Source organism: Mya arenaria, chromosome 2 (assembly GCF_026914265.1).
Source record: "Mya arenaria isolate MELC-2E11 chromosome 2, ASM2691426v1".
NCBI lineage: Eukaryota > Metazoa > Mollusca > Bivalvia > Myida > Myidae > Mya > Mya arenaria.
The window spans coordinates 11,869,077-11,894,636 of record NC_069123.1 but is presented as its reverse complement, the minus strand read 5'-3'; the positions used below and the strand labels follow the sequence as shown (position 1 = coordinate 11,894,636).

The 25,560-nt window shown below is 36.3% G+C and overlaps 1 long non-coding RNA gene across 6 annotated transcripts in view; it reads left to right on the top strand.

Annotated features, from left to right (window-relative positions):
* Window positions 1-5,394: 5,394 nt before the first annotated feature.
* LOC128206678 (uncharacterized) overlaps window positions 5,395-25,560 on the top strand; it is a 46,720-nt gene continuing 26,554 nt past the window's right edge. For all 6 annotated transcript variants that reach the window (XR_008256541.1, XR_008256540.1, XR_008256538.1 and 3 more), the window contains exons 1-3: window positions 5,395-5,572; window positions 13,234-13,314; window positions 19,102-19,225. This is a non-coding gene — a long non-coding RNA (uncharacterized LOC128206678). The remainder of the gene's footprint in view (window positions 5,573-13,233; window positions 13,315-19,101; window positions 19,226-25,560) is intronic.

The window sequence follows — 25,560 nt, the reverse complement described above, 5'->3', positions numbered from 1 at the left end:
ATAACGTTATTTTATACACTAAAATGCAGCACAAAATGCCGTAAAATGGGGTTGGCAATCTCGAAGATATCTCAGCATCCCTACACGTGATCAGGCTGGGACCAATTTTTCCATGTAGGGGACGCTAAACCCTTCAAGATGCACCCCTTGGGGTGTGCGGGATGATAGTTTTTGACTGGTTTCAACAGCGTCAAAGTACGCGCAAATTCGCGACATTTCGTACACAAAACGCGCTCCCATATAGCTACTAAGGGGGAGCTAATCTCGAAGGTATCTTCGGAACCAAGAGTGATAGGAGCTTGGTTCTGGTATTGAAATTTACGTCTCACCATACCCTACGTCACGCGCACGTCGGTGCGTCGCTGTCGTTATTACGTGACCGTTTCCATTCGCCTATAACGTTATTTTATACACTAAAATGCAGCACAAAATGCCGTAAAAATGGGGTTGGCAATCTCGAAGATATCTCAGCATCCCTACACGTGATCAGGCTGGGACCAATTTTTCCATGTAGGGGACGCTAAACCCTTCAAGATGCACCCCTTGGGGTGTGCGGGATGATAGTTTTTGACTGGTTTCAACAGCGTCAAAGTACGCGCAAATTCGCGACATTTCGTACACAAAACGCGCTCCCATATAGCTACTAAGGGGGAGCTAATCTCGAAGGTATCTTCGGAACCAAGAGTGATAGGAGCTTGGTTCTGGTATTGAAATTTACGTCTCACCATACCCTACGTCACGCGCACGTCGGTGCATCGCTGTCGTTATTACGTGACCGTTTCCATTCGCCTATAACGTTATTTTATACACTAAAATGCAGCACAAAATGCCGTAAAATGGGGTTGGCAATCTCGAAGATATCTCAGCATCCCTACACGTGATCAGGCTGGGACCAATTTTTCCATGTAGGGGACGCTAAAACCCTTCAAGATGCACCCCTTGGGGTGTGCGGGATGATAGTTTTTGACTGGTTTCAACAGCGTCAAAGTACGCGCAAATTCGCGACATTTCGTACACAAAACGCGCTCCCATATAGCTACTAAGGGGGAGCTAATCTCGAAGGTATCTTCGGAACCAAGAGTGATAGGAGCTTGGTTCTGGTATTGAAATTTACGTCTCACCATACCCTACGTCACGCGCACGTCGGTGCATCGCTGTCGTTATTACGTGACCGTTTCCATTCGCCTATAACGTTATTTTATACACTAAAATGCAGCACAAAATGCCGTAAAATGGGGTTGGCAATCTCGAAGATATCTCAGCATCCCTACACGTGATCAGGCTGGGACCAATTTTTCCATGTAGGGGACGCTAAACCCTTCAAGATGCACCCCTTGGGGTGTGCGGGATGATAGTTTTTGACTGGTTTCAACAGCGTCAAAGTACGCGCAAATTCGCGACATTTCGTACACAAAACGCGCTCCCATATAGCTACTAAGGGGGAGCTAATCTCGAAGGTATCTTCGGAACCAAGAGTGATAGGAGCTTGGTTCTGGTATTGAAATTTACGTCTCACCATACCCTACGTCACGCGCACGTCGGTGCATCGCTGTCGTTATTACGTGACCGTTTCCATTCGCCTATAACGTTATTTTATACACTAAAATGCAGCACAAAATGCCGTAAAATGGGGTTGGCAATCTCGAAGATATCTCAGCATCCCTACACGTGATCAGGCTGGGACCAATTTTTCCATGTAGGGGACGCTAAACCCTTCAAGATGCACCCCTTGGGGTGTGCGGGATGATAGTTTTTGACTGGTTTCAACAGCGTCAAAGTACGCGCAAATTCGCGACATTTCGTACACAAAACGCGCTCCCATATAGCTACTAAGGGGGAGCTAATCTCGAAGGTATCTTCGGAACCAAGAGTGATAGGAGCTTGGTTCTGGTATTGAAATTTACGTCTCACCATACCCTACGTCACGCGCACGTCGGTGCATCGCTGTCGTTATTACGTGACCGTTTCCATTCGCCTATAACGTTATTTTATACACTAAAATGCAGCACAAAATGCCGTAAAATGGGGTTGGCAATCTCGAAGATATCTCAGCATCCCTACACGTGATCAGGCTGGGACCAATTTTTCCATGTAGGGGACGCTAAACCCTTCAAGATGCACCCCTTGGGGTGTGCGGGATGATAGTTTTTGACTGGTTTCAACAGCGTCAAAGTACGCGCAAATTCGCGACATTTCGTACACAAAACGCGCTCCCATATAGCTACTAAGGGGGAGCTAATCTCGAAGGTATCTTCGGAACCAAGAGTGATAGGAGCTTGGTTCTGGTATTGAAATTTACGTCTCACCATACCCTACGTCACGCGCACGTCGGTGCATCGCTGGCGTTATTACGTGACCGTTTCCATTCGCCTATAACGTTATTTTATACACTAAAATGCAGCACAAAATGCCGTAAAATGGGGTTGGCAATCTCGAAGATATCTCAGCATCCCTACACGTGATCAGGCTGGGACCAATTTTTTCCATGTAGGGGACGCTAAACCCTTCAAGATGCACCCCTTGGGGTGTGCGGGATGATAGTTTTTGACTGGTTTCAACAGCGTCAAAGTACGCGCAAATTCGCGACATTTCGTACACAAAACGCGCTCCCATATAGCTACTAAGGGGGAGCTAATCTCGAAGGTATCTTCGGAACCAAGAGTGATAGGAGCTTGGTTCTGGTATTGAAATTTACGTCTCACCATACCCTACGTCACGCGCACGTCGGTGCATCGCTGTCGTTATTACGTGACCGTTTCCATTCGCCTATAACGTTATTTTATACACTAAAATGCAGCACAAAATGCCGTAAAATGGGGTTGGCAATCTCGAAGATATCTCAGCATCCCTACACGTGATCAGGCTGGGACCAATTTTTCCATGTAGGGGACGCTAAACCCTTCAAGATGCACCCCTTGGGGTGTGCGGGATGATAGTTTTTGACTGGTTTCAACAGCGTCAAAGTACGCGCAAATTCGCGACATTTCGTACACAAAACGCGCTCCCATATAGCTACTAAGGGGGAGCTAATCTCGAAGGTATCTTCGGAACCAAGAGTGATAGGAGCTTGGTTCTGGTATTGAAATTTACGTCTCACCATACCCTACGTCACGCGCACGTCGGTGCATCGCTGTCGTTATTACGTGACCGTTTCCATTCGCCTATAACGTTATTTTATACACTAAAATGCAGCACAAAATGCCGTAAAATGGGGTTGGCAATCTCGAAGATATCTCAGCATCCCTACACGTGATCAGGCTGGGACCAATTTTTCCATGTAGGGGACGCTAAACCCTTCAAGATGCACCCCTTGGGGTGTGCGGGATGATAGTTTTTGACTGGTTTCAACAGCGTCAAAGTACGCGCAAATTCGCGACATTTCGTACACAAAACGCGCTCCCATATAGCTACTAAGGGGGAGCTAATCTCGAAGGTATCTTCGGAACCAAGAGTGATAGGAGCTTGGTTCTGGTATTGAAATTTACGTCTCACCATACCCTACGTCACGCGCACGTCGGTGCGTCGCTGTCGTTATTACGTGACCGTTTCCATTCGCCTATAACGTTATTTTATACACTAAAATGCAGCACAAAATGCCGTAAAATGGGGTTGGCAATCTCGAAGATATCTCAGCATCCCTACACGTGATCAGGCTGGGACCAATTTTTCCATGTAGGGGACGCTAAACCCTTCAAGATGCACCCCTTGGGGTGTGCGGGATGATAGTTTTTGACTGGTTTCAACAGCGTCAAAGTACGCGCAAATTCGCGACATTTCGTACACAAAACGCGCTCCCATATAGCTACTAAGGGGGAGCTAATCTCGAAGGTATCTTCGGAACCAAGAGTGATAGGAGCTTGGTTCTGGTATTGAAATTTACGTCTCACCATACCCTACGTCACGCGCACGTCGGTGCATCGCTGGCGTTATTACGTGACCGTTTCCATTCGCCTATAACGTTATTTTATACACTAAAATGCAGCACAAAATGCCGTAAAATGGGGTTGGCAATCTCGAAGATATCTCAGCATCCCTACACGTGATCAGGCTGGGACCAATTTTTCCATGTAGGGGACGCTAAACCCTTCAAGATGCACCCCTTGGGGTGTGCGGGATGATAGTTTTTGACTGGTTTCAACAGCGTCAAAGTACGCGCAAATTCGCGACATTTCGTACACAAAACGCGCTCCCATATAGCTACTAAGGGGGAGCTAATCTCGAAGGTATCTTCGGAACCAAGAGTGATAGGAGCTTGGTTCTGGTATTGAAATTTACGTCTCACCATACCCTACGTCACGCGCACGTCGGTGCGTCGCTGTCGTTATTACGTGACCGTTTCCATTCGCCTATAACGTTATTTTATACACTAAAATGCAGCACAAAATGCCGTAAAATGGGGTTGGCAATCTCGAAGATATCTCAGCATCCCTACACGTGATCAGGCTGGGACCAATTTTTCCATGTAGGGGACGCTAAACCCTTCAAGATGCACCCCTTGGGGTGTGCGGGATGATAGTTTTTGACTGGTTTCAACAGCGTCAAAGTACGCGCAAATTCGCGACATTTCGTACACAAAACGCGCTCCCATATAGCTACTAAGGGGGAGCTAATCTCGAAGGTATCTTCGGAACCAAGAGTGATAGGAGCTTGGTTCTGGTATTGAAATTTACGTCTCACCATACCCTACGTCACGCGCACGTCGGTGCGTCGCTGTCGTTATTACGTGACCGTTTCCATTCGCCTATAACGTTATTTTATACACTAAAATGCAGCACAAAATGCCGTAAAATGGGGTTGGCAATCTCGAAGATATCTCAGCATCCCTACACGTGATCAGGCTGGGACCAATTTTTCCATGTAGGGGACGCTAAACCCTTCAAGATGCACCCCTTGGGGTGTGCGGGATGATAGTTTTTGACTGGTTTCAACAGCGTCAAAGTACGCGCAAATTCGCGACATTTCGTACACAAAACGCGCTCCCATATAGCTACTAAGGGGGAGCTAATCTCGAAGGTATCTTCGGAACCAAGAGTGATAGGAGCTTGGTTCTGGTATTGAAATTTACGTCTCACCATACCCTACGTCACGCGCACGTCGCCTTCCGTATTGAATGTCTAAGATAGTGGTCGCCGATTTATCAGGATCTGCGGGGTGGCATATCTTGTTTTGTAGTATTCTATAACCGTTTGTATCGTTAACGTTTTCTGGCGTTTATTACATAAGTAAGTACATTGTCACTCAAGAAGCACAGGTGTCAAAATAGTTTGTATGAAAATGGTATATAAATAAATTTGGGATCCCCGACCTGGGCATACAAAATATTTTTATTGTAAAACGATCACTTCCAACGCCGTAAACTGTTGACTGCTACCACGGGACTACTAAGTAGTTGCCTGCAACATATGCCAAACACAACAAAAACAGCAAAAGACGAAGAATAATTGTTGGCGTGTGCAGCCCTTACTAATATATCGCATGGGTGGATGAACGTGATTTAAAAGGCATCAACGAAACATTCGGTTCAATGATCATGTTTAGCAAAACCTTGCCTATTTAAACACCATGAGCAGAGGTACCTAGAGATCGGATGAACAAAGATTCGGATATCATGATCTTGTGATAGTGTCGCGTCTCAAATTAATGCAAAACAATATATTGACATCTCAATTCTATACATGCGTAAAAATAAAAACCTCAACCCTAACCCTAACTGAATTAAAATCATTGTATTAAAACGGTACCTGGTCAACTAGTCCACCTAAATGGCCGGCAACCAATTTTTGACGATTTTTAGACTATGGCAGACTGATAACCATTACTTTTTTGTATGTACGTTTTTCATTGAGACTTATCTTATAACTATTAAAACATCTTTCAAGTTATTGTTATAGTTGAAGTATATATAAGGACACGTTAAAAAGAAAGAGTTCATATAGCATAGGAACTTTTCATGTACATTGTTATATTGTTGATGCTACTGCAGAATGATGATGATGATGATGATGATGATGATGTTCGTGATGATGATGATGATGATGATGATGATGATGATGATGATGATGATTAGGTATCACCATTTTTGAACTATGTTGCGTTGCTCTGCAAAATACATAGAAAAGCGAGGATAACTGTGACTGCGCACAGGGTTAACAATCATTGACGGATGGGTACAAATTTATTCGATAAAAATCAACATGTATAAAAATGGTGGACTGCTACGCTCATTTCGTGACCCAGAGTATATTTATGTGAAAATAACGACTCTAACGACAAATCCAACCCAGTTAAGATCACTGTCAGGTACATTTCGAACAATTATATCATTATTATTCAACATCGATGCATAATATTACTATATATTGTTTCGCCCAGTGTTAAATGGTAGAGAGTTGTAGCGTTACAGGGATACACATGAAATGTCAAAATAATAAAAAAGTATCCCTGATCGCTCATTATTGTAGCAACCTGGTCAACAGGGATACACATGAAATGTCAAAATAATAAAAAAGTATCCCTGATCGCTCATTATTGTAGCTACCTGGTCAACTAGCCATTTTAAGGCAAATAGTCTAAAATAATAGACATGTTATACAGGATTCTTCCAATCCCGTACGTCTAAACTGGTTGGTACAAAAAAAACAAGGGTGTTTTGAAAAATACTGAAAGTGTATTAAGTGGAGTTTTATGGCTGAAATTGATCATAAAGGTTTATATTCATATTTTACCATGTAAGTGAAGAGTTATTTTGCACAAAACAAGCATTTGATGCATTAAAACACAAATGTCATGATTTTAACACATTATTTACCTTTCAAATAAAACGTAGGTTGACTGACACACACAACAATTATGCCAAGCGGAACAACTTAACCCAATCGTAATAACGCTGCCACCACCGACAAGCTTCAAATAGACCTCACAAATACATGTACAATCATAACAACTTGGCCATCGGAATCCGATTGTTTTAAAATTGTGCCCTAAAGCCTTGCAGGTGCCCTTCATGTATATATTGCTATGTTTTGACAGAATGAAATGAAGAAAACCGTTCAAACTCATAATTATTCGTTGGATATTTTTTGTGTACGGAACTAATTTAAATTAACATTATCTGGTAATATTTCTTATTTTTATGATAATTTATAGACGCAATATGCCTTAACCCGGAATCCCAAATAACTACCCACTTTTCATACATACAAAAGAATTTGTACGTGAAGGATTTGCCATATCAAAAATCGTAAAAAAATTCCGTCATACAATTACTTGGACCATTGAGCCAAATAGGCCCCATTTTGGTCAATAGCCCTCACTTGGAAAAAAATGGTTAAAACGCCCCCAATTTGGTCAAAACGCCCCAATTTGGTCAAATAGCCACCACTCCTTTTTATTTAAATGTATATTTGAAGGTAAGTTATAATATTTTTAAGATATTTGTATGAAATTTACATACCCAGTAATTGCTAATCAAACAACAGCATTTGTTGATAATTAAAATGTTTTAAAATATAAAATATAATTTGCACATATTAAAGACTTATTAATTAGAGATGATAAGGCATCTAAATTATCACATTGTGCAATAATCCTTCGTAGAAAGATTAAAGTGGGTTCATACTTATCTTAATAACTGACTTCAAAGGGTTCACACTTAGCTTAATTACTGACTTCAAATAATTAAGTTTGCACAATATTAAAGTCAGTTCACACTTAGCTTAATAACTGACTTCAAACAATTTAGTTTGCACACCTACTCATTGATATTTATGCCCCCCTTCGAATAAGAGGGGTATATATATATTGCTTTGAACATGTCGGTCGGTCGATCCGTCCGTCCGTCCGTCCGTCCGTCGGTAGACCAAAGCTTGTCGGGGTGATAACTCAACAATTCCTTGACATATGGTCATCAAACTTGACATGGAGATAGGGCATGACCAGTAGAGGAATATGAGGTCATCGGGTCAAAGGTCAAGGTCACAGTGACCTTAAATGGTAAAAGGATTTTAAAGCTTCCCGTGCCAAAAAAGGTTCGCTAAAGCTAAGCTAAAAGCTGAGCTAAAAGCACAGCTAAAAGCATAGCTAAAAGCATAGCTAAAAGCTTAGCGGTATTGGCCCGAAAAAGCGCAGCTTTTTTTTTATATAAAAAACGCAGCTTTCTGGAAAAAAAACACAGCTGCTGCGCTAAAGCTATGCTTTTTTGCCAAAATAGCTTAGCTAATTTCTTAAAAAAGCTCAGCTCTTGGTGATACTGGGCAAAATAGCTAAGCTATTTTTATGAAAAGCGCAACTTTATGGCGGTATTGGCCCAAAAGCTTAGCTTTTTCTAAAATAGCTTAGCTAATTATGAAAAGCGCAGCTTTATGGCGGTATTGGCCCAAAAGCTTAGCTTTTTCTAAAATAGCTTAGCTAATTATGAAAAGCGCAGCTTTATTGCGGTATTGGCCCAAAAGCTTAGCTTTTTCTAAAATAGCTTAGCTAATTATTAAAAGCGCAGCTTTATTGCGGTATTGGCCCAAAAGCTTAGCTTTTTGATGGAGCTGCGCTTTTTCTGAAATAGCTTAGCTAATTATGAAAAGCTCAGCTTTTTGGCGGTATTGGCCAAAAAGCTTAGCTTTTTTATCTAAAATAGCTTAGCTAATTATGAAAAGCGCAGCTTTATGGCGGTATTGGCCCAAAAGCTTAGCTTTTTCTAAAATAGCTTAGCTAATTATGAAAAGCGCAGCTTTATGGTGGCATTGGCCCAAAAGCTTAGCTTTTTCTAAAATAGCTTAGCTAATTATGAAAAGCGCAGCTTTATGGTGAATGGCCCAAAAGCTTAGCTTTATGATGAAGCTTTTCAAATAGCTTAGCTAATTTAGCGCAGCTTTTTTAAAAAAAAACGTAGCTCCTTTTTTCATGAAAAATACCACAGGTGAAGAAAAGGTTTTACAAAAAAACGCACTAAAAACGCACTTAAGTGTATCTAAAATGCGTTTTTTAACAAAAAAAATACGTTTAAAACGAACTAAAAGAAAAAAAATGCACTAAGTGTGTTTAAACCATGTTTTTTTTGGTAAAATAACGCACTCAAAACGCACTTCTGTGCAAAAGGGCACTAAAAGGTGCGGGGGAAAAACTGCGTTTTTTTATCTCCAAAAAGCAACTAAAAATTACCTTCAAAAACACGCTTCCAGAAAAAGACGCACTCAACTGCGTTTTAAGTGCGCATTTTGGTGTTAAAAACGCAGTTAAACACACTTCAGTAAAGAAGTGCTTAAAACACACTTCCTTTTGACTGATTGAAAGGGAATCTTTTGCACCCAAATTTTATGAAAAAAGCTGTGTTTAAAGTGTATTTTTCTGTGTTAAAAAAGAGCACAAATTCACTCAGGTGCATTTTACCTGCATTAAAAGTGTCCATTTTTACAAAAATATTTATATATATATATATATATATATATATATATATATATATATATATATATATATATATAAATATATTGAACCATCAAAAATAGAACACATTTGAATAAATACATACACATTTTGCTTAATTTAAATTTCCTAAACATGAGTTTGTGTAACATATATTTTTATTATTTCATATTTAATTTAACATGACACCTTGTAACTGGACATAATATATTTACAGACAGACAAACAAGTACACATTTGTCAAATTTAGCAATAATAAAATAACCTTTTACTCAGTGGCAAAAATAATTGATAGAAAATCATGAAACTGTTAAAGCTACAAATTTGAAAATGACAGTCTCAAGGATCTTTTGTTATATTTTTGTCAAATCTAGAGATTCCTGACAGCTCTGGAATAAAACAGGGTATCATATTTTAAATAAGTAATGACTTTATCAGTACTTAACTTAAATTGATTGACCCAATTTGGCCAGTTTCCAATAACTGGTAAGCCATGTGGCAGATGGCAGTTTTATGACCCCTCCAAAACCAACACTGTAATCATTTGTATAGCTTCAAAGGTGCTAGTGTGCATATGTATGGCAATTTCAGCTTAATATGTTAATATGATATTAACATATATATAAGGATGAAAACAAGTGCATATTGATAGTTGATTTACGCTATCTGGGACCAATAATCCTACATCCATCTACTATCTACAACAGCATTGTTATTTATCAAAATATGTGCACTAGATTGAAAGTTGACAAATAAAAGTCCAACAAGTAGTCAAGTGTCATAACAGTGAAATTAACAACTGAAATAAAGAATACATACCATGACCTGAGTGCTTTCACATGTCAGTTTATCACAAATCATCCAATAGTGGTATGTCATGTTTCTAATCATAGTTCATATTTACCTGATCTAATGATCATTATTTTACTTCACTAATACCTTTACTATTAATTTGTTTTAATTGGTGTGAATTCATTTATTAATTAAAACATCATCAAAATTATTTTAATGAAATCCCAACAAAATGGCTACCAGTAGCTTTGATTTGAAATTGGCTCCCTAAATGCTGAGATTTAATTGGTCCTTGGTACAATCAGATAAGATCAGGCTTATCATGCATGTTGTAAGATTGGAAAGGAAATGACAAAGAATTTGGTAGTGGCATTACAAGAAATTTAAGGAATGATAAATCTATAAATGTTATTATTACATGCAAGTGATTCTTGCCTATAAGTAAAATGTGTTCTTTTGATTTAAATAAGAAATTATAATACATTTTTGATTTTTAAAATAAGCTTTCTTTTTATTTCATTATTTTATTTTATTTTAGTTTGAAGGTATATTGATCAATAATAAAATGCTTATTTACTGGTTGATTGATTAATTGATTTTTGATTGATTCATATTCTTGTATTTATGTGTGTAATTTCATAAATGTTTACTTTATTACACAAAGATACTACTTTTTTTACCTAAACTAAAAGATGCACTTCTTAGTAAAAAGATACACTTTAAATGCACTCTTTAATGACAGTAGATTATCAATAAAACTAAAGATACACTTTTAAAAGGGATGCCAATAAAAAAAGATGTATCTTCTGTTCCTGCCAAAATATTTATGCCAAAAACTACAGAAACTAGCTCTGAGTAGCAAAAAGTTTAAACATAAACCCAGTTTAATGGCACTGGTTAAATGCCAAAGACAGCCAAAAATTGTCTTATTTTAAATCGAATCAGCATGTACAGAGACAAAAAATAACTTGACCAAAATGGATTCAATTTTAGTTTAAAATAAAAAAAAATAAAATAGAATAATCAGGACCTGACGAGATGGGACACATTTTCAAAACAATTTAAAGGATTTTAGGAAAATGATATATTTTCAGACACCTGAATAAAAAAAAAACACAAAAAAATATTTGGAATTTCTATTTAACTGTGTTATAAATAAATAAGAAAATTTTGAAAAGTGAATTTCACAATATAAACCTTTGTTTTTCTCCAAAAGCTTAGTCTTTTGTTTGATAAGCTTAGTCTTTTGTTTGAAAAGCTTAGTCTTTTAAAGAAATACTAACCCAACTTTAATTTTGGAAAAGACGCAGCTAATATGAAAAAGACGCAGCTTTTATAAGAGGCAATCTTTTACCTAGTCAAAAGACGCAGCTTTAGCTAAGCTTTGATTTAAAAAACGCATCTTCATAAACAAAAAGCGCAGCTTAGAAGAAAAAACTCAGCTTTTAGAGAAAAAGAACATAGCTTTTGTGCAGCTCTTTTTTAAAAAGCGCAGCTTTGAAGAAAAAGCGCAGCTATTTAGAGAAAAAAAACATAGCTTTAGCTAAGCTATTATTAAAAAGCACAGCTTTTGCTAACCTTTCTATAAAAAACACAGCTTTTGCTAAGCTTTTTCAAAATAGCTTAGCTAAAAAAACGCAGCTTTTTGAAAAGCATAGCTTTAGCTAAGCTAAAGCTGCGCTTTTTAGAAAGCTGAGCTTTTTTTTGGCACGGGTTGTCCGAGTGATTAATCAACAATGCCTAGACCTATGGTCGTCAAAATTTACATGGAGGCTGGGGTCATCGGGTCAAAGGTTAAGGTCACAGTGACCTTTAATGATACATGGTTGTCCGATTGGCAATTTGATGCCTGCACCCATGGCCCTCAATCTTGACTTGGAGGTGGGGTCTGACCAGTAGATGACCCCTATTGATTTTGGGGGTCTTCAAGTCAAAGGTCAAAGGTCACAGTGACCTTGAAGTCAAACACAACAATTCATGGACCATCAAATTGGCATGAAGGTTGGGCCTGACCAGCAGTCTCATGATTCCTCTTGATTTTGATTTCATTGGGTCAAAGATCACAAAAAGGTTAACAAAGCTTCTCCCAGAGATATCTCAACAAAGCCTGGACCTATGATCATCACATTTGACTTGGGGGTTGGGCCTTAACTGTAGATGACACCTTTTAATATATGTGGAAGGGGTCATCGGGTCAAAGTTCAATGTCACAGTTACCTTGAACGCAAAAAGCTTGTCTGTGTGATAACTTGACAATGCCTGCACCCATGGCCCTAAAGCTTAAAATGATTGATTGTTTAACTTTCATTGTAGAAATGAGTTCATGAATGTGGTGCTGGATGACAATTTTTAAAGAGTATATCGGATTATTCATGTTTGTTTTGTCGTATTGACATTTTTAAGTGTATATTGGTTTTTTCATTTTTATTAAGTCATATTTATTAATTGTGAGTGTTTGGTTGCAAAATGGACTATCCTTGTGTAGAAAGCATTAAAACTGTCAAATATATATATGGCGCAATATATTCTCCATCAACAGATTCTTGCATTTTTCTTTTCGGATTTTTTTTGAAAAGGAATATTTATAACAACACCAAAATTTAAGTGTTAAGTACAAATAACGCCATGTCAGCCGTTGTATAAAAAATGAGTTGTCCGATATATCACTGTCTGTTTCCGGACTTTTCCTGTGCCATCATACTTCATTACAACTGGAATTTTAAGCTTCTTGACCCGACCGACACTTTCCACATAATTATATTTGAAAAAAGGTATTGAAAATATTTACTAAATGTAAAAAAATATATCTGAGTGGCTAAATCTAGTTGTCTTGTATATGTGTTTTCAGAGCAAAACCACAATAAAGAAGCTTGATTTTGTAACAGAAACCTGGTTGTATATTGCTGACTAAAGACCGAATGACTGTATAACATTACAAGCTCCTGTGTGCTGTGCTTGTTTTAAGTCAACTTTTTTCAGTCAGTTTGATATATAATTATGTTAACACTTTTTTTTCCTTTTTAACAGGACCATTTCCTGTATTGGTGGAGGAGAAAACTGATGCTCCCTCCTATTGGGATACAGATGCAGAGAACTCGATATTCAAAAGTATGTAACGATTATTGTGATTCTTTATGATTTATCTTCTCTTTTTCATTCTGCAGTATATGTTGATAAGCTAGAATTGAAAATAGTGATATTAAGTGCCAAGTAAATAACACCCACTTTTGAATATTTTTAAATTATGTTTTTGTTTTCTGACATGCATGATCCTTACCACTCCTGTGATTTCTCTAGATAACGCTCCAGGGCTTTCATTAAAGTGACACTCTTAATCAAAATCAATATATACACATGTAAACAAACATATATTTTTACTGATAAACCTTTAACGACTTACTAAAAAATGCATTTATGTACAATATTTAATACTGATAAGTAAGTTTGTAACCCTGTATTTTAAAACAGAAAATTGCAAAAAATATTAAATGATTGGTGATAGTTAAAAGATTTACTGTGATCTACTATAGTGGCATAGGGTAGAAATACAGTCTTTTAATTTTATGCACATTTATTACAAATTAAACTCCATATCCTTCTTAAGAACAATTGTTTTCAACATTTATTCATCCTTAGTGGATATTAAAACAAAGAATTAATTGTAGTAAATCTAATTTGGGAGTATTAAAGAGTGTATATTTAAGACTTTGAAACTGGAAGTATTAACTTCCTGTCAATCATTACTTGAAGTTGTTACTGAAATATGGAAGTTTAGGTCTCTCGCAGTTTTCAGCTTGTAGTAAAAAATCAAATAATTTGCAAGTTGCCATAATCAGAGATTTATATTATTAAAATACATACTTCTTGAAGCCTGATTCAAATTGTGACCATCAAAGTAATATTGACACCAGGTGTTGATATTTTTAAATTCCAAGCTCTCAACTGTGGAAGTTTTCTTCAAAATTATGGAAGTTTCTGTACATCCAAAGAATCAATTTTGGAAGTATGAGCCAATATCTAATCTAGGGAGTAATATACTTTAAACTTTAACGGAAGCCTTTACACTCTCCAAAACATGCAGATAATGATTTTTGCCAGAAGCTCTTTCCTTCATGAAACAATACCAAATTATTATGTGTACACCTGTGCTTGGCATCACATTATTTGAACAAGCCTGTCTATATAAAATCTAGAATTTAATAAAAACAAGAAAGCAGTTCACCAGTGCAAGGCTTATAGGCTTGTGCAGTTTTTACAACATGTCTTGAATGTTTAATTTTTGAGGGATGTCACTTTAGCTTTTATTAAATAGCAGACACTTTAATTGCCAAATATTAAAAGGTCATCCTCTTCAGATGCATGAATATGACCTGCCCCACTCACATGGGTCTGTTCATTGTAAATCATTTTCTTTTTGTTGAACAAAACTAATTTAAAACTATATTAAACTTAGACAATATTGATGTATGTCCCTATTTATGTTAATGACCAAATATAATCAAAGTTGTCAAAAAAATCAATCTGTGAGAGTGCAGCTTTTAAACTTCTAAATTGTCTACACAGTTAATCAACAAACCTGGTACATAATACTTACACTGTACCGACATTCCTCGTACATATACTTACACTGTACCGACATTCCTCGTACACAATACTTACACTATACAACATTCCTCGTACATAATACTTACACTATACGACATTCCTCGTACAAAACCCGTGCCAAAAAAGGTTCGCTAAAGCTAAGCTAAAAGCTGAGCTAAAAGCACAGCTAAAAGCATAGCTAAAAGCTTAGCGGTATTGGCCCGAAAAAGCGCAGCTTTTTTTTTTATATAAAAAACGCAGCTTTCTGGAAAAAAAAACACAGCTGCTGCGCTAAAGCTATGCTTTTTTGCCAAAATAGCTTAGCTAATTTCTTAAAAAAGCTCAGCTCTTGGTGATATTGGGCAAAATAGCTAAGCTATTTTTATGAAAAGCGCAACTTTATGGCGGTATTGGCCCAAAAGCTTAGCTTTTTCTAAAATAGCTTAGCTAATTATGAAAAGCGCAGCTTTATGGCGGTATTGGCCCAAAAGCTTAGCTTTTTCTAAAATAGCTTAGCTAATTATGAAAAGCGCAGCTTTATGGCGGTATTGGCCCAAAAGCTTAGCTTTTTCTAAAATAGCTTAGCTAATTATTAAAAGCGCAGCTTTATTGCGGTATTGGCCCAAAAGCTTAGCTTTTTGATGGAGCTGCGCTTTTTCTGAAATAGCTTAGCTAATTATGAAAAGCTCAGCTTTTTGGCGGTATTGGCCAAAAAGCTTAGCTTTTTTATCTAAAATAGCTTAGCTAATTATGAAAAGCGCAGCTTTATGGCGGTATTGGCCCAAAAGCTTAGCTTTTTCTAAAATAGCTTAGCTAATTATGAAAAGCGCAGCTTTATGGTGGCATTGGCCCAAAAGCTTAGCTTTTTCTAAAATAGCTTAGCTAATTATGAAAAGCGCAGCTTTATGGTGAATGGCCCAAAAGCTTAGCTTTATGATGAAGCTTTTCAAATAGCTTAGCTAATTTAGCGCAGCTTTTTTAAAAAAAAAACGTAGCTCCTTTTTTCATGAAAAATACCACAGGTGAAGAAAAGGTTTTACAAAAAAAACGCACTAAAAACGCACTTAAGTGTATCTAAAATGCGTTTTTTAACAAAAAAAATACGTTTAAAAACGAACTAAAAGAAAAAAATGCACTAAGTGTGTTTAAACCATGTTTTTTTTGGTAAAATAACGCACTCAAAACGCACTTCTGTGCAAAAGGGCACTAAAAGGTGCGGGGGAAAAACTGCGTTTTTTTATCTCCAAAAAGCAACTAAAAATTACCTTCAAAAACACGCTTCCAGAAAAAGACGCACTCAACTGCGTTTTAAGTGCGCATTTTGGTGTTAAAAAACGCAGTTAAACACACTTCAGTAAAGAAGTGCTTAAAACACACTTCCTTTTGACTGATTGAAAGGGAATCTTTTGCACCCAAATTTTATGAAAAAAGCTGTGTTTAAAGTGTATTTTTCTGTGTTAAAAAATAGCACAAATACACTCAGGTGCATTTTACCTGCATTAAAAGTGTCCATTTTTACAAAAATATTTATATATATATATATATATATAAATATATTGAACCATCAAAAATAGAACACATTTGAATAAATACATACACATTTTGCTTAATTTAAATTTCCTAAACATGAGTTTGTGTAACATATATTTTTATTATTTCATATTTAATTTAACATGACACCTTGTAACTGGACATAATATATTTACAGACAGACAAACAAGTACACATTTGTCAAATTTAGCAATAATAAAATAACCTTTTACTCAGTGGCAAAAATAATTGATAGAAAATCATGAAACTGTTAAAGCTACAAATTTGAAAATGACAGTCTCAAGGATCTTTTGTTATATTTTTGTCAAATCTAGAGATTCCTGACAGCTCTGGAATAAAACAGGGTATCATATTTTAAATAAGTAATGACTTTATCAGTACTTAACTTAAATTGATTGACCCAATTTGGCCAGTTTCCAATAACTGGTAAGCCATGTGGCAGATGGCAGTTTTATGACCCCTCCAAAACCAACACTGTAATCATTTGTATAGCTTCAAAGGTGCTAGTGTGCATATGTATGGCAATTTCAGCTTAATATGTTAATATGATATTAACATATATATAAGGATGAAAACAAGTGCATATTGATAGTTGATTTACGCTATCTGGGACCAATAATCCTACATCCATCTACTATCTACAACAGCATTGTTATTTATCAAAATATGTGCACTAGATTGAAAGTTGACAAATAAAAGTCCAACAAGTAGTCAAGTGTCATAACAGTGAAATTAACAACTGAAATAAAGAATACATACCATGACCTGAGTGCTTTCACATGTCAGTTTATCACAAATCATCCAATAGTGGTATGTCATGTTTCTAATCATAGTTCATATTTACCTGATCTAATGATCATTATTTTACTTCACTAATACCTTTACTATTAATTTGTTTTAATTGGTGTGAATTCATTTATTAATTAAAACATCATCAAAATTATTTTAATGAAATCCCAACAAAATGGCTACCAGTAGCTTTGATTTGAAATTGGCTCCCTAAATGCTGAGATTTAATTGGTCCTTGGTACAATCAGATAAGATCAGGCTTATCATGCATGTTGTAAAATTGGAAAGGAAATGACAAAGAATTTGGTAGTGGCATTACAAGAAATTTAAGGAATAATAAATCTATAAATGTTATTATTACATGCAAGTGATTCTTGCCTATAAGTAAAATGTGTTCTTTTGATTTAAATAAGAAATTATAATACATTTTTTATTTTTAAAATAAGCTTTCTTTTTATTTCATTATTTTATTTTATTTTAGTTTGAAGGTATATTGATCAATAATAAAATGCTTATTTACTGGTTGATTGATTAATTGATTTTTGATTGATTCATATTCTTGTATTTATGTGTGTAATTTCATAAATGTTTACTTTATTACACAAAGATACTACTTTTTTTACCTAAACTAAAAGATGCACTTCTTAGTAAAAAGATACACTTTAAATGCACTCTTTAATGACAGTAGATTATCAATAAAACTAAAGATACACTTTTAAAAGGGATGCCAATAAAAAAAGATGTATCTTCTGTTCCTGCCAAAATATTTATGCCAAAAACTACAGAAACTAGCTCTGAGTAGCAAAAAGTTTAAACATAAACCCAGTTTAATGGCACTGGTTAAATGCCAAAGACAGCCAAAAATTGTCTTATTTTAAATCGAATCAGCATGTACAGAGACAAAAAATAACTTGACCAAAATGGATTCAATTTTAGTTTAAAATAAAAAAAAAAAAAATAGAATAATCAGGACCTGACGAGATGGGACACATTTTCAAAACAATTTAAAGGATTTTAGGAAAATGATATATTTTCAGACACCTGAATAAAAAAAACACAAAAAAATATTTGGAATTTCTATTTAACTGTGTTATAAATAAATAAGAAAATTTTGAAAAGTGAATTTCACAATATAAACCTTTGTTTTTCTCCAAAAGCTTAGTCTTTTGTTTGATAAGCTTAGTCTTTTGTTTGAAAAGCTTAGTCTTTTAAAGAAATACTAACCCAACTTTAATTTTGGAAAAGACGCAGCTAATATGAAAAAGACGCAGCTTTTATAAGAGGCAATCTTTTACCTAGTCAAAAGACGCAGCTTTAGCTAAGCTTTGATTTAAAAAACGCATCTTCATAAACAAAAAGCGCAGCTTAGAAGAAAAAAACTCAGCTTTTAGAGAAAAAGAACATAGCTTTTGTGCAGCTCTTTTTTAAAAAGCGCAGCTTTGAAGAAAAAGCGCAGCTATTTAGAGAAAAAAACATAGCTTTAGCTAAGCTATTATTAAAAAGCACAGCTTTTGCTAACCTTTCTATAAAAAACACAGCTTTTGCTAAGCTTTTTCAAAATAGCTTAGCTAAAAAAACGCAGCTTTTTGAAAAGCATAGCTTAAGCTAAGCTAAAGCTGCGCTTTTTAGAAAGCTGAGCTTTTTTTTGGCACGGGAATACTTACACTATACGACATTCCTCGTACATAATACTTACACTATACGACATTCCTCGTAGTCATAATACTTACACTACTTACAATGTACCAACTTTTTTTTTGTCAGCAGCTCTGTATCACTGGTTTTCAGACAATGTGCGGAAATTGGCTCATTCCAAGACAAAAAGTGAAATATGTTGTCAACCTGTGAGACTGCAGCTTTAAATATGAGTATTTTTCACTCAAGCTCCTTGATCACTTACCTTTAGGTTAAATGCACCTCCATTTTTATTTGTTTTAGGATTTTATTAATTTGTTTTAAAATGTATTACAGGCTGGAGCTACAGCTGCGGCAAATTAAAATGGAAATTATGATGGCAGTGGCCTACTTGAGTTTCACAAAACTTCCACTGAGATTGAGACCAGCATGCAAGACCAAAGTCAAAGAACACAACAAGGTACATTCTTGTTTTATAATTCTTATCGGGTTTTTTGTCACTGTTTGTAACCTGTCTCTGAGCTATTGAAATAAAACACTGCACAGAAGATTATCTCAATAACAAGGATTTTCGGTGAAATAACTGTTTTGTGCACAATGTTAGAAGACTGAGCACAAGTTAAAATTTATTTATTCTACAATAATTGTGAAGGAAGTTTTATTAAATTGTACAAGTTCGCTCTCTTGGAATGATGTTGAGAGAGAGTCTGTAGTTACAAGTTTGCTCTCTTGGAATGATGTTGAGAGAGAGTCTGTAGTTACAAGTTTGCTCTCTTGGAATGATGTTGAGAGAGAGTCTGTAGTTACAAGTTTGCTCTCTTGGAATGATGTTGAGAGAGAGTCTGTAGTTGAGGGCCAACCAAACTCAAATGTGCCGAAGAAATCAAACCAACCATACAAATAATTGAATAGTTAGTTATTGCTTAGTTGAAGCTCTGTCTATTGGTAGCAAATATGCCTGTATGGTTAGTGTATTAAGACAAGAAAACTTTAATGTGTGAGAAATATTTTAAATTTTGTCCATTAATGTTACGTTTAAAATTCCAATTTGATTACATTTTCTTAATTTGTTTTTTTTTCAAACTTTTATAAAACAAAGTTTTTGTAGTATTAAAGTACTTAAAGTACTTTAAGGGACTCACTTATGCTTTTGGATCAATTTAAATGTACCTGAAGACTTATTTTATAATTATTTGACTCTTTGAAACCAAAATTGCAGAAAAACAGCAACAATTAAAGTATTTAAAATAAGCTGGCTGTATTGGGGTGCAAACCCACTGCAGAACAGGCAAGAAAAAAAGAAAACTGATGCCTTCACCACTCAGTCCAAAGGATTCCTTTAATAGCTGATGTATATTTTAACTGTAGTCTGGGTATACAAGTATTATGGGTCAGTCCGTTTATATTCTTTATTTCCAATTAAAAAAAGAAAAAGGCCAGCAGTGTAATAAGTATTATTTAACAACAATGCAAAAAAGTAGAAAACATTTTTCAGATGCGAATTCAATAAGTGTCAGGACAGCAATGCCTGAGAGATAGAATGTTACGGGTAATTACATGTATGAATGAATTCTAATATTATCCAAATGATAGTTGTTAAAATGACCACTTAAATACATACACACTGACCACCCTCTCACACACTATATAATAATGTACGCGCAATCTAAACGCAAGCAGGCAATGATAAATTAACATGAACATATGAATAAAACACCCCATTACACTTCCCCCATAAGGGAAAGTTTGTTATTTAAGTTGTCTCCCTAGCACCGTATAAAATGTTAAATGCCTCATCAAAAAGGAAGAAACATACAAATACTAAACAATGTGACAAATATATGCATGTGCACATATCTGAGTCGCAAAACAAGAATCTTTTTTAAACACCATTGAATGCAATTACAAGTTCAGAAAACTAAACGTACAGTTTATATATATAAGATCAAATAAATAAAATATGAGCACTGAAATAAATTCATTATAGATAAACTTGTCTATTACAACCTGAAATAAAACAGAAAATTAATTTATCTCCTGAGACTGGGTTTATACTAAAACAATCAACAACAGATAGATAGATAGATAGATAGATAGATAGATAGATTCTTTTATTCCTCCAACAATGGAGAGCATTACATATTTATAACATACAATACATGAATATACAGTTGATATATAATCATAACATAGAAAAGAATAGGAACATGATATGCATGACATCAATTTCAGGGTACACAACAATACAAAGTATGGGAAATAAATGACATGTCCCTACATTACACATTGTCCTGCATTTTAGATAGAGTTATGACAATGATATAAAAGGAGTGATATTTATAAGTAAAGTAAACATAGTAAAATAGATAGTTACTTTTACAAAAAAAACAACAACAAAAAAACAACCCAAATGAACGAGACTTCAAAAGAGGGTATGTTTACACACATTGTACATGTAATTACATATGCGGTAAAAAATGAGCCAGTGGCTTGCTGAGAAAATGTAAGTATCGTAGTACCGTCTTGAAAATATGTACTCGACTGTGGTCGCTGAGCGTAAAAGATCCGAAACCGGACATCATTTCTAATAATTGTTCGGAATAATGCATTTGACAAAATTCGTCATACTGATTTACTGTGAACATTAAACTTAATTTTCGCCAAAGGCACTGCCTAGTAGTATCGTTCGAACGACAAAATAACAAAACATGTTCTGAAATGAAATACGTTTGATCAGAACATAGTGTGCACTTAGTAACGTAGGGTCTACTGAAAATTTTACTTAAAGCTAGAGCCACCGTCCTGCAATATTTGAGTTGCTCGCGATATATTTGACTGAACCTCCATATAATGCATGGTGATATTTCATTATTTATAGACAGAAAACCACGCAAACTGTCTTCACTCAATAGCCTTGATTGATATTCTGCGTTAGCAACTTCGTAGATAGATTTCTTAACTAGGTTTTTCCACGTACACATTTCTGGAAACGTGCCATTTTCTAGATACTGGTTTACATAAACCAAAAAATTGTATTTGCATGATATTTTGTATATGTCGGGGAAAAATCCTGTTATTTGACTTGGATTCTCGAGGAATTCAAGAAGTCTGTATATGAATATTCGTTTAACGGTTTTCGCGGGGTCCAGTTTGCAAAGTTGTCCGAAGAACAAAAGTTTTCTTTTGTCTATTATGTAGTTAATAGATAAAATACCGATAGAGCCTAGTGCTACTTCTGATCTACATGCGCGTGAAAATCCTTGAATCGACTTAATACATTGTTTATGGACACGATTAAGGGAGTTTAATTGTGTTACTGAGATATTATACCAAACCTCGCAACCGTATAAAGCCTTTGGAAGTACTATCGTTTCGTACAAATGTTTCATGGTTAGGGGGTGTAGACTTTGGTCATCTGATGCCCCACAATCTGTAAGACCGAAATAGGTTTTTCTTAATTTACTGCATGCATCTTCTATACTCTTATCTATGTTCATATACTTGTCGCATAGTACCCCGAGATGCACGTAACTAACTGTCTCTTCTACACAGTCTCTTCCTAAATACCACGATCGTTCACTACGTGTGAACATCGACTTTGATTCGTTAAATACAACTACTTTTGTTTTACTAGCATTATACTGATATCGTCCTTTGATTGAATTAGAATAACAAATGTTCATTAGTTCGCTCAGGCCATTTTTGCTGAGCGAGAGTAGTACCATGTCGTCGGCATGCGTTGGACAACCTACACTGGCGTCTAATATAGTCAACGAGTTCCTTGATTTCTCAATTGTGTGCATAAGATTATTAATGTAGAGGAGATACAAAAATGGACTCCAGCACTGGCCCTGTCTCGTTCCTTGTTGTATAGGGAACCATTTGGATACCAATCCTTGTGTTCGTACGCAACTATAAACGTTTTCGAACATATTAATGCAAACTTTTAACAAATATGGGTTAACACCGGCATCGTATAACTTTGTAAGCAGAATTGTAAAATTAACATGATCAAACGCCTGACGAACATCAAGTGAGCATGTATACAGCTTACTATTGTTTTCCCTTGTGAAATATATGCTTTCACGAACAAGAAATGACGTCATAATACAACTAAAATGTTTTTGAAAGCTACCTTGGAGGTTATTGCACGTAAGCCAGTCTTCACCTTTCATGTCAAATAGAATTACCTTTTCATAAAGTTTCAGTACTGTAGAGCACAATGATATAGCACGATAGCTATTCGGGTCGCTTTTCTTTTTGTTCCCGCCTTTGTATAAAGTCGTGATTATGCCTCTTTTCATGTCAATAGGGAAACAGGTGAGCGATACAGGGCTTTCAGGGCCCTCTTGTTTATTTAAAATCATTTTATGCCCCCGAAGGTGGGCATATTAAAATCGCACCGTCCGTCCGTCCGTGTGTCCGGCTCAATAACTCGTGTCCGGGCTGTAACTTTCCCTTGTATGGACAGATTTCAAAAAAACTTGCCACATTTGTTCCACATACAAAGACGACGTGTCGCGTGCAAGACCCGTGCCCCTACCTCAAAGGTCAAGGTCACACTTGGGGGTTTATTCACAATGGAGTGCTGCATATAGGACATAGAGTATAGGTTGTCGTGTCCGGGCTGTCACTTTCCCTTGTATGGACAGATTTTAAATAACTTGCCACATGTGTTCCACGTACCAAGACGACGTGTCGCGTGCAAGACCCGTGCCCCTACCTCTAAGGTCAATGTCACACTTAGTGTTTATTCACGATGGAGTGCTGCATATAATGACATAGAGTATAGGTTGTCGTGTCCGGGCTGTTACTTTCCCATGTATTGACAGATTTTAAAATAACTTGCCACATGTGTTCCACATACCAAGACAACGTGTCATGTGCAAGACCCGTGTCCCTACCTCAAAGGTCAAGGTCACACTTAGTCTTTATTCACAATGGAGTGCTGCATATAGGACATAGAATATAGGTTGTCGTGTCCGGGCTGTAACATTCCCTTGTATGGACAGATTTTAAAATAACTTGCCACATGTGTTCCACATACCAAGACGACGTGTCGCGTGCAAGAACCATGCCTCTACCTCTTAGGTCAAGGTCACACTTAGAGTTTATTCACAATGGAGTGCTGCATTTAGGACATAGAGTATAGGTTGTCGTGTCCGGGCTGTAACTTTCCCATGTATGGACAGATTTTAAAAAAACTTGCCACATGTGTTCCACATACCAAGATGACGTGTCGCGTGCACGACCCGTGTCCCTACCTCTAAGGTCAAGGTCACACTTGAGTGTTTATTCACAATGGAGTGCTGCATATTAGGACATAGAGTATAGGTTGTCGTGTCTGGGCTGTCACTTTCCCTTGTATGGACAGATTTTAAAATAACTTGCCACATGTGTTCCACATACCAAGACGACGTGTCGGGTGCAAGAACCGTGTCCCTACCTCTAAGGTCAAGGTCACACTTAGTGTTTATTCACAACGGAGTGCTGCATATAAGGACATAGATTATAAGTTATTTTGTCCGGGCTGTAACTTTCCCTTGTATGGACAGATTTTAAAATAACTTGCCACATGTGTTCCACATACCAAGACGACGTGTCGCGTGCACGACCCGTGTCCCTACCTCTTAGGTCAAGGTCACACTTAAGTGCTTATTCACAACGGAGTGCTGCATATAAAGATTTAGTGTATAGGTTGTCATGTCCGGGCTGTAACTTTCCCTTGTATGGACAGATTTTAAAATAACTTGCTACATGTGTTCCACATACCAAGATGACGTGTCGCGTGCAAGACCTGTGTCCCTACCTCTAAGGTCAAGGTCACACTTAGGTGTTTATTCACAACGGAGTGTTGCATATAAGGACATAGAGTATAAGTTGTCGTGTCGGGGCTGTAACTTTCCCTTGTATGGACAGATTTTAAAATAACTTGCCACATGTGTTCCACATACCAAGACGATGTGTCGCATGACAGACCCGTGTCCCTATCTCTAAGGTCAGGGTCACACTTGGGTGTTTATTCACAATGGAATGCTGCATATATAAGAACATAACAGTGTCGGTTGTCAAGTATGGGTGGTATTTTTTATGTCTAGAGGCAATTTAAAATAACTTGCCATATGTGTTTGACATGTAAAGGCAAGATCAACTTTTCATGTACTGACCTTGTTCATAGGTCAATGTCACAATCGGGGGCATTCGTCACATATTGTGACAGCTCTTGTTATTTTTAATAACTGGGTACACTTAAAAGGTCAAATAACAGGAATTCAGTTAAAATACTTCCGTTTTGAGTTTACCCATAAGAAAAACCGTGGTGAAAGGTGTGATTTCAGGAAAAATGAAAATCTGGACAGCACTTCATAAGTATGAAAAAAAGAGTATTCAAAGGGGTATTGTTAATCACTTCCTTTCACGTGGAGAAATTAGCCTTACAACCTTTGTTAAACAAAAACAAGATTTCTATATACATTTATATAGCGTAAAAGAAACACTGTATTTCTTAAATTGTGCCAGTATCATAAAATTTCAATCCATATAATTATGAATCTTTCTTGGTAGTTCTGTTGTGTTCATTTTGCTTCAAATATCCAAAAACTACCACCAAAATGGTGGTAAACACATACTCGAGTTGGCATGATCTATCCTCCAATACTAATACAATTGCAATAATGCTGCATAGATGTACCCACTCTCCCATAAGACAGTGTGATTTAAGATGCACAAGCTAGTTCCCCTAGAGTATATGATTCTTTTACTTCTATGCATAGTCTAACCATGCATGCTGTCCTT